Source organism: Megascapheus bottae, chromosome 1 (genome assembly GCF_031878675.1).
Source record: "Megascapheus bottae isolate mThoBot1 chromosome 1, mThoBot2.hap1, whole genome shotgun sequence".
NCBI lineage: Eukaryota > Metazoa > Chordata > Mammalia > Rodentia > Geomyidae > Megascapheus > Megascapheus bottae.
In genome coordinates this window covers 41,630,547-41,639,022 of record NC_143509.1, presented here as the reverse complement: position 1 = coordinate 41,639,022, position 8,476 = coordinate 41,630,547, and the positions used below count along the sequence as shown (strand labels likewise).

The 8,476-nt window shown below is 41.0% G+C and overlaps 1 long non-coding RNA gene across 1 annotated transcript; it reads right to left on the bottom strand.

Moving 5' to 3' along the window:
• Positions 1-854: 854 nt before the first annotated feature.
• On the bottom strand, positions 855-7,637 carry LOC150068992 (uncharacterized). Its single transcript, XR_016535215.1, has 5 exons — positions 7,523-7,637; positions 2,895-2,937; positions 2,199-2,317; positions 1,122-1,193; positions 855-1,010 (listed from the first exon to the last, which is right to left on the bottom strand). It is a non-coding gene; the product is annotated as an uncharacterized LOC150068992 (long non-coding RNA).
• Between the last annotated feature and the right edge of the window lie 839 nt (positions 7,638-8,476).

Sequence of the window (8,476 nt, the reverse complement as noted above, 5' to 3'; positions counted from 1 at the left end):
AAGTGCTAACAAATATATGTGGACTGACTCAACTGAAAGGATGTGAAAAGTTGCAGTTAATACGTTTTTAATACATATTGCCCAAGGATCCTCTTCTTGTAGCCTACAGGACAAAGAAGCACACTGCATCATTCTTGTTCTACCATAATGTAGATGCTAATTTGGAAGGCACAGCTCATATGTTCATGTTTCAAGAACAGCAAATGTAATCCCAGCTTTAAAAGTGTCATGGGAGATTAGGAAGTACCAAGCAGAAGGTTCTGGAGGAGTGAAAAAGGGTCAGTTGTTCCAGACTACCTGAGCCGAATTTCCAGATAAGAGATTGTGCAAATGTAGATTGCAGGATGTGCTTTTGCTTTGTGGTCTTGATGAAAGCCTTGATTTCAGAGAGAAATGTCTCTGGCCTCTGCTGATAAGGTTGATTACATGATGCCAAATGGGCTTCCATTCGGACCCAGAGACCCCTTGCCTACAATAGCAAGAACCTAGGTCTTCAAAAACATTGTTCTGATAAATAGACCCCGAGCTGCCCTGCCAAAAAAAAAATGTTTTTAAACGGAAGGGCTACCAAGCATGTAGTATGGGAGAATTAGATTGAGAAAAACGTTTGAAGACAATTTTTTTTTAATTGCCAAGTTTGAGAGAACAGGATGCAAAAGCTCTGATTTCAGATACTGTTTCCAGGAACATGCCCCTCCAAAAACAAGCCAGAAATTTAGAGAGCAGACTCCTGATGAAATTTCCCAATGGAGCCCAAATAAATAATAAATAAGCAAACAACAACAATAATAAATAAGGCAAGGGTTTCCTCCATTTTGACCTCTTAGAAATATTCCCAAACAAAGCATGAATTCAAATGCAACATTGTTTCAAAACAAAAGCAATAGCCCAGGAAAGATTTTGTGACTAAGAACTTGCCTTTCCATTCAGGAACAGCCCAGTGTTACAGAGGACTTCCTACTCCCTGCATGGAGCTGTGTTCTCATTGACATTCATGCCAGGCACACCCACTGAAATCAACGTATGGGGGAGAGCATTAATCCCAGCCTGAGAGTTTGCACCCAGGAAAGGTTGCCATGGTGCACGCCCACTGCCTCTTGAAAAAGGGAATATTTGCTTACCGGATGTCAGGCTTCATGATTATACGAATCTCCTTCTTTCTTCCTTGGAGAAATAGCTGACATTTTCTCCTGCTAAAGGCAGCAAATTGGAGACAACCAGGGGAAAGAAAGGTTCATAGAAAAAGAGAAGAAAAAAAAAAAACCTTTTTTACAACATCTTTTATAAGCTGTGACAATTGTATCTTGATAATTATTCATATAGTTTCAGAGGTTTCAGGAGTTCAAACAGAGGGAGCATGATTCATAAAATTTAAATAGTAGCAGGTAAAGTCAGATCTGTGACAGGAGCAAGAGGCTGCTATGGTGCAATTAGAGATTTCTAGATCATCCGGCAGGGAGGGTGAAACTCATTAAAACAGCTGTAACTTCAGGTAGTGGCCTTGCTCAACGGCTTTCAAATGTTCTTGAATGATTTACTCAGATGGAGATCCAAACTCTCTCTAGTAAAAGTTGTTCGTTGATCTCTCCAAATATTTAAGCTATGATTCAAAGAGATGACACAGAAAATAACCCCAGAGATCTTGAAATAACAGTAAACACACGTAGAACTACCAGGTTTCTACCTGCTTTAGACAATGACTTGAAGGTTCCCCTTTTATTATCCTCATTTACAGATGGGAACACTGTATGGGAAGTTTAGGAACTCATCTAAATCTACACCCAGAGACGTGGCTACACCCAGAGATCCCAACTCACATTTTCTAAGGCCCAGAATCTGAAATCTAAGACGTCTGTGGGTGGTATACATTATGTTCTGATTATGCAATGGTAACCTGTCTATATATCACCTTTACAATAACAATAAACAATTTTGAAAAAAAGAATGCTACAGGTTAATAGTGCACTGATTGGGAAAGCAAGTTCTTAGTATTGAGATCTTTCCTTGTAAGCTAGAAACACGTGTAATAGTGTTTTTGTTGCTATTGTAATGCAGCGATATCCAAGAAGAGAACATGAAGAGAAGCGAAGTTGGAAGGAAGACATGAAGATGAGAAGAAAAGGGAGAGAAAATTGATCAAAATAAAAAAGGGGGGGTGGATTGGGAGGAGAAATAACATCTAGTATGTGGATACCAGCCTTAGGATTAATGCGTTTAGCCCAGGCTCATGAGCCTTCACTTCTTCCTTGTGCAGCTGGATTTCTCACACAATTGTCCAACAGACTCCATCACTCTGGCCAGGATGACACTCTGGACTCTAAGAGACATAAATTGCTACTTCTAATTCCTACTAGCCAGAAAGTGTTCACCTCTCTAGTAAATCTCCATCCCACCTACATTGCCTTCCTTTCTAGTCTCTGCCACTTGAATCACAGCTCCTCTTCTGGCTGTTTGGTGCTTACATGGAAATAAGAATCTCATGGGCTGTCTTGTCTCAGCTAACTTTGAAGCAGCCTCTTGAATTGCTAGGATTATACGCAGGAGACACTGATACCTGGCTGATAAACGTGTGTGTGTGTGTGTGTGTGTGTGTGTGTGTGTGTGTGTGTGTGTGTGTGTGTTGGTTACTGGGGCTCGTGTGTGTGTGTGTGTGTGTGTGTGTGTGTGTGTGTGTGTGTGTGTGTTGGTTACTGGGGCTTAAACTTGGGGTTTCATTCTCTCATATGGCTTTTTCACTCAAGGTTGTCACTCTATCACTTAACCACTTCACTTCAGCTTTTTGTTGGCTAATTAGAGATAAGAGTCTCAGGTTTTTCTGCCTAGGTTGGCTTTGAACCATGATTTTCAGATCTTGGCTTCCTGAATAGCTAGAGTTACAGGTATGAGACACACACTTAGCTTCAAATCTTTGCTGCTGAGTTTCACTCTTCATGATACCTGGAACATATTGTAAAAACACAGTATTAGGGGTTGATTACTTTCAGACTCGGTCAAGTTCAAATCACTCTTTTACCAATGGGGTATGTAGATACGAAGTGTGCCGGAAATTGACAGCTAGAAGTGATAGTGGCAGAAATCAGTCCAGCTCTCTGGCCACACCTCCTGGAACATGGAAGACTGTGTGTCTTCTCTCTAATGAAAAGTCTCTCTAATGAAGCCCTCAAGAATCAGGGCAGACCTTTCATATCTGTGCAAGCTGCTTCTCCTAGCATAGGGTTGTGGGCTTAGGAAATGATTGACTGATCAAGAATAAACGCATTTCTCCTGGGATATCAAAAGACTGTTTATTAAAAAAGTGACATTTTAAAAGATTCCATAAGCTCTGCTTTAATGCATAATTAATATTTTATAATTTACCTGGGAGCTATTACAACTCATACATATTAGTGATCATCTTCAATTTTTGAAAGTATATGTATCTTTTAATAATAATCTAAAGCAATGCATCCTCATTAGCCCTTTTTGTGTTATATTATGCAAACAGAATACATGTCTCTTTCTCAGGGCAGTAAGAATCTCATGTAGTGAAAACATATATGAATTTTCCTTTCTTACAACGTGCCTCCATCAGTGGTAAATAGAGCAAAGGAGCATCCAGAACCATACCAACAAAGGCATTCATTAAATGCTTGCTGGCAATTGATCAAGATTAATGTGTGGGTCTGCTCCCTGGACAAAGTGCAGAGGAGGCTCTTACTTATTAAACATAACAAATTACAAGGAAATAAATCGGTTCATTACCTTTAATTGGAGCATCCCCAATTGACCACATTATCAGAGTCAAATACAGCAAACACATATGAGCTTTGGGCGAATATCATTTTAGGCTTATACATTTATCAATTACCCCAATAGTGGGATTAATAACCAGTAATAATCACATTATGAAAAGCATTACTTATAGTGTTATAAAACCACAAATCACAAGAAAAGGCAGGAGAATGAAAGACAGGCCACAGAGACATGGAGAGATAAGACAAAATCCTGGGTAGTAATGGACGCACACATCTGAAAGCTTTCCCAAGGGGAGGCTTAAAGGAAAGCTAATTGGAAAGGATCACCACTATGTGCCATGTTCTGTGCTGTACATGATCCATGCTAAACATGACCTTATTTCATCTTCAAGTATGTGTAATGCGTTAATACTGGGGCTTGAACTCAGGACCTTGAGCTCTCATTTGCTTTTTTACTCAAAGCTCGTGCTCTATCACTTGGGTAACACCTCCATTGCCAGAATTTTGCTGGTTAATTTGAGATAACAGTCTCATGGACTTTTCTTCTCAAGCTGGCTGTGAACTGTGATCCTCAGATCTCAGCCGCCTAAAAAGCTAAGATTTACGGGTGTGAGCCACCAGCACCCAGTTGTACTAGTTATTTTTTAAATCCTATTTGACATGCAACTGTACTAAAATTTCAAGAGATGAAATTGTCTGAATTGAGCCTGAGTTCAAATTCAGATCTGTATGGCTTCAACTAGGGTGGACAAGGTTGGTTTCTAGCCAGTATCCAGCAAGGCCCACTGCTAATCTTTGTTCATAGGGCAAAGTCCCGGGAAGCTCTGTGTTTCCTTGGAGCTGACCCACTTATTCAGCAGCCAGGGGGAAATACTGAGTAGCCAACTGACTCCTTGTCCAGTAATTGGTTCATGGACTGACAACAATCAGAACCCAGAGTCAGACACTTGAAGAGCTGTCTCTTCTGGTGCTTCCCAGAAAGATTCCTATTGCTTCAGAAAGTAGATCCAAGAAGACAGTATCTTTGATTTTTGAAGACTGTTGCCACACACAAGGAATATAACTCACCTGCTAATATTATAAAGGAGAACAACATTAAATACTATATTTGGATCTCTGGTGGGACCATTGTGTCTTGGAATTCACTAGTCTAGTATTTATCTGGCTCCTATAGGTTATATGAAAAAAGGCTTTTTTTTCTGATATGGAAAAAATATATATTTCTTTTTTTATTTAGATTGCTTTTACTTTTGTAGTCCCAAACATTTTCAAGATAAAAATGTCATGGTTGCTTTCCTCACAAAGCTGAGATATAATTAGAACTAAAGACTTAAGAGGCAGATTTCAATTGTCCAGGTATGTCAAGGGAAATAGTAAAAGACAGCAGACAGCGATGGTGTGAGACCAAAGGCCTAGCACCCAGAACCCATTTCATCCATAAGGACACCTCTCCTCTGAGAAGCTTAACAGACTGAGGGGAGAGGGAGCCCTTTGTTCTGAGTAGGTTCTGAAGAGTACATTCTCTTTGGCCCCTTAGTTCTTCTCACAGAAGGTAGCAGTCTTTTGGAACAAGTCCATCTTTGCAGAAAAGAATGAAAATTAGCCAAGCAGGAAATATATCTGACATCCTTTCCTGTCTGTACACTCCATGGTCTATGGGCATTGTTTAGATCATAGAGTAAATAAAATTACCATTATTTAGAATTGGCTCTTGGAAAACCAGTCTTGTGGGTCTTAAGAGTTGGCAAGACTGGGCAAAGTTATTGCAACTTTTTAAATAAAGTAAATAATCCCAGGCCTGACTACTGTGACTCTGTACATGTAACAAAGAAAAAAACGGGAAAAGGTTCAGTTGTCCATGATTGTAAGTCCTGAAGGCTGGAGACCAAAGCAAAGTCTCTGAGAAATAAGATTATATGAAAATATAAACAGGGCTGGGACTGTGGCCTAGTGGTAGAGTTCTTGCCAAGCATGCACGAAGCCCTGGATTTGATTCCTTCAAGTGGTGCTGTGGCTCACGTGGTAGAGCATTAGCCTTGAGAAAACTCAAGGACAGTGCCCAGGCCCTCAGTTCAAGCCCCAGGACTGGCAATATATCTAAATATAATACAGATATATCTATAGATATGTCTATATACAATATATAGCTATTATAGGTATATATAGATAAATATATTTTAGAAGATATATATATATATTATGAAAGACTTGCCATACACAAGGAATATAACTCACCCACTCATATTATAAAGGAGAAAAACATTAAATACTATATTTAGAGAGATAGATAAGCATATTTACATAAGAAACAAAACAACAGACCCAACTAACATATCTCAGTTCATTAAAAAAAATATATGAGTTCATGAAGCCTGGAAGTAATGGAAAAGAATAGTGGATGTATAGCCATTTAGATGTAGATGTAAATACTGACGCATTTCCTGTAACTGTGCCACCTTTGGAAATTTATTCTGACCTTTTCTACTCTCAGTGTCCTCATCTGTTCAATGTTGATGGAACTGTAGTGACCTCACGGGAGTGTTTTGAGGTTTGCTGACATCATTAGCATAATTTCTTCATATTTACATCACACTTACATAATATCAAGCATTGTCCTCACACCTGACAGGAGTTGGGAGTTATCTCAGTTACTCCTCAGAGCCTGGCAGGTAGATATTTTCTTCCTTCCCTCCTCTCACAACCCACCCTTCCCCCCATATTGCAGGTGTGGACAAATAATTTTCTCAAAGCCACAGCTGGTAACGAGTGTAATCAGGGGCTGAATACACATTCGCTGGGTTCCAGGTAACTAGTCGTCTTTCTCACCAAAGGTCTTCCTCAGCTGTACTTTAGGGAGACTTTCTTTTCCTTAGGTTCCATCCTGCCTCTTGGGCAGAATTTCTGAGCACAGAGCTACTTTATCTCAGCCTACTCATCCGTCACACAATAGGTCTCACATTTAATTGGTGATATTGAGCAAATGCTTGCAGCCAGCTTCAACCCGCCTTTGATTTTTACAGTCGTCTCTCCTGTTGGGGGGGTTATCCATCATCTTAACCTCTTGTGTTTCCACTACTAATGGCGCCCACCTATAGTTCCAGCTACTTGGGAGTCTGAAGTAGGAGGATTCCTTGAATCCAGAAGTTGAAGGCTAATCTGAGAAACATACGGAGGGCCTGTCTCAAAATAACAACAGTAAAATACCAGAAATGAGGAGGTGGCTCACATGATAGAACTCCAGCCTTGAGCAAAAAAAAAGTTAAAGGACAGCACCTAGGCCCAGAGTTTAAGTTCGGTATTGGCATACATCAGAAAAATAACAACTACCATCACAACAAAGTCCAACAAAGTGCATGTTAAATCTTGAAATAGAAGTCACTGCAACACAGGCTTCTACCAAAATAGAAACGGTCCCATTAGGGATCATTGCTATGCTGGAATGGGTGTGCCTTTTGCTCCCTGGGTGGCACTCACCTCCTGCCTGCCAATCAAATTTTAGGCTCAACCCTCTCCAGTCATGGCTGCTGGTGTGTGTGGAGGGAATGCAGGCATCAATTGCTACCACTCCCTAACCGTTCCTATTTCACCCTTGAACTTGGACTCCTAGCAGTTCCTGTGGCTAGCAGCCATTTGAGCTGAGCAAACCTGGGTGAAACTAGAAGTCAGGCCCCCTGCTCCTCTTACTCCAGCCATGCAGGGAGAAGCCAGGGGAGCTCAGCACAGCCAACCGTGGGCAGGAGCTTGTCTATTCCTTCCTGAGAAGTGGAGGATGAAGTGGGAATTCTCACCTAGGAAGAACTTGTTCCTAGACGAGGTCCCGCTTGGGTCTATGTGGTAATTAGAAGTCTCTAGGCATCCCTTTCAGCTGTGTGTGGGGCCAAATGGAGAAGGATTGACCCAGAAAATTCCTGCCCCGGGGCTTGCTGTGTGAGCTGGCCCAGTCAGCCGCAGCAGAGCTGTGCCACACTGACGGCTAATTATGCCGTCATCAGGATTTATATGATTTGCTGGCTCTGAAAATCCTCTTTCTAACCGACCACACATTCACAATATGTCATTTCAGGATGCTGATACATGCCCTGAGTTGTGCCAAACACTATTAATGTTCACAAGCTATTTCTATTATCCTGACTTGTCTGTTGGTCCAAATAGACATGACAGATTTCCACTGCACCAGTGTAGCTCACTGTCAGACATAATAAGTGCACAGTAAAATGTGCCCAGTGGGGTAAGCCTGGGAATTTCTTTTGAGACACACAAGTTCAGATCTCACTTCTCTTTCCTTTCTCTGGGAGGCAACCACTTGGTTTAATAATAATAATAATAATAATAATAATAATAAATTAGTATGAGGGCCAGGAGTTTGGCTTGGTGGTAACAGTGCTTGCCCACCATCCACAAAGACCCAGGTTCAATTCTTTGGTAACACAAAAATAGAAAAAGCTCGGGCCTGGAGTTTGGCCTAGTGGTAGAATACTTGCCTAGCATGCCTGAAGACCTGGAATCGATTCTTTGGTACCACATACATAGAAAAAAGCCAAAAGTGGTGCTGAGGCTCAAGTGGTAGAGTTCTGGCCTTGAGAAAAATCCTAGGACAGTGCTCAGGCCCTGAGCTTAAGCCCAGGACTGGCAAAAAAAAAAAAAAAAAAAAAATAGAAAAAGCTGGAAGTGGTGCTGTGGCTCAAGTGATAGAGCTCTAGCTTTGAGGAAAAAGCCCGAGGACAGTGTTCAGGCCCTGAGTT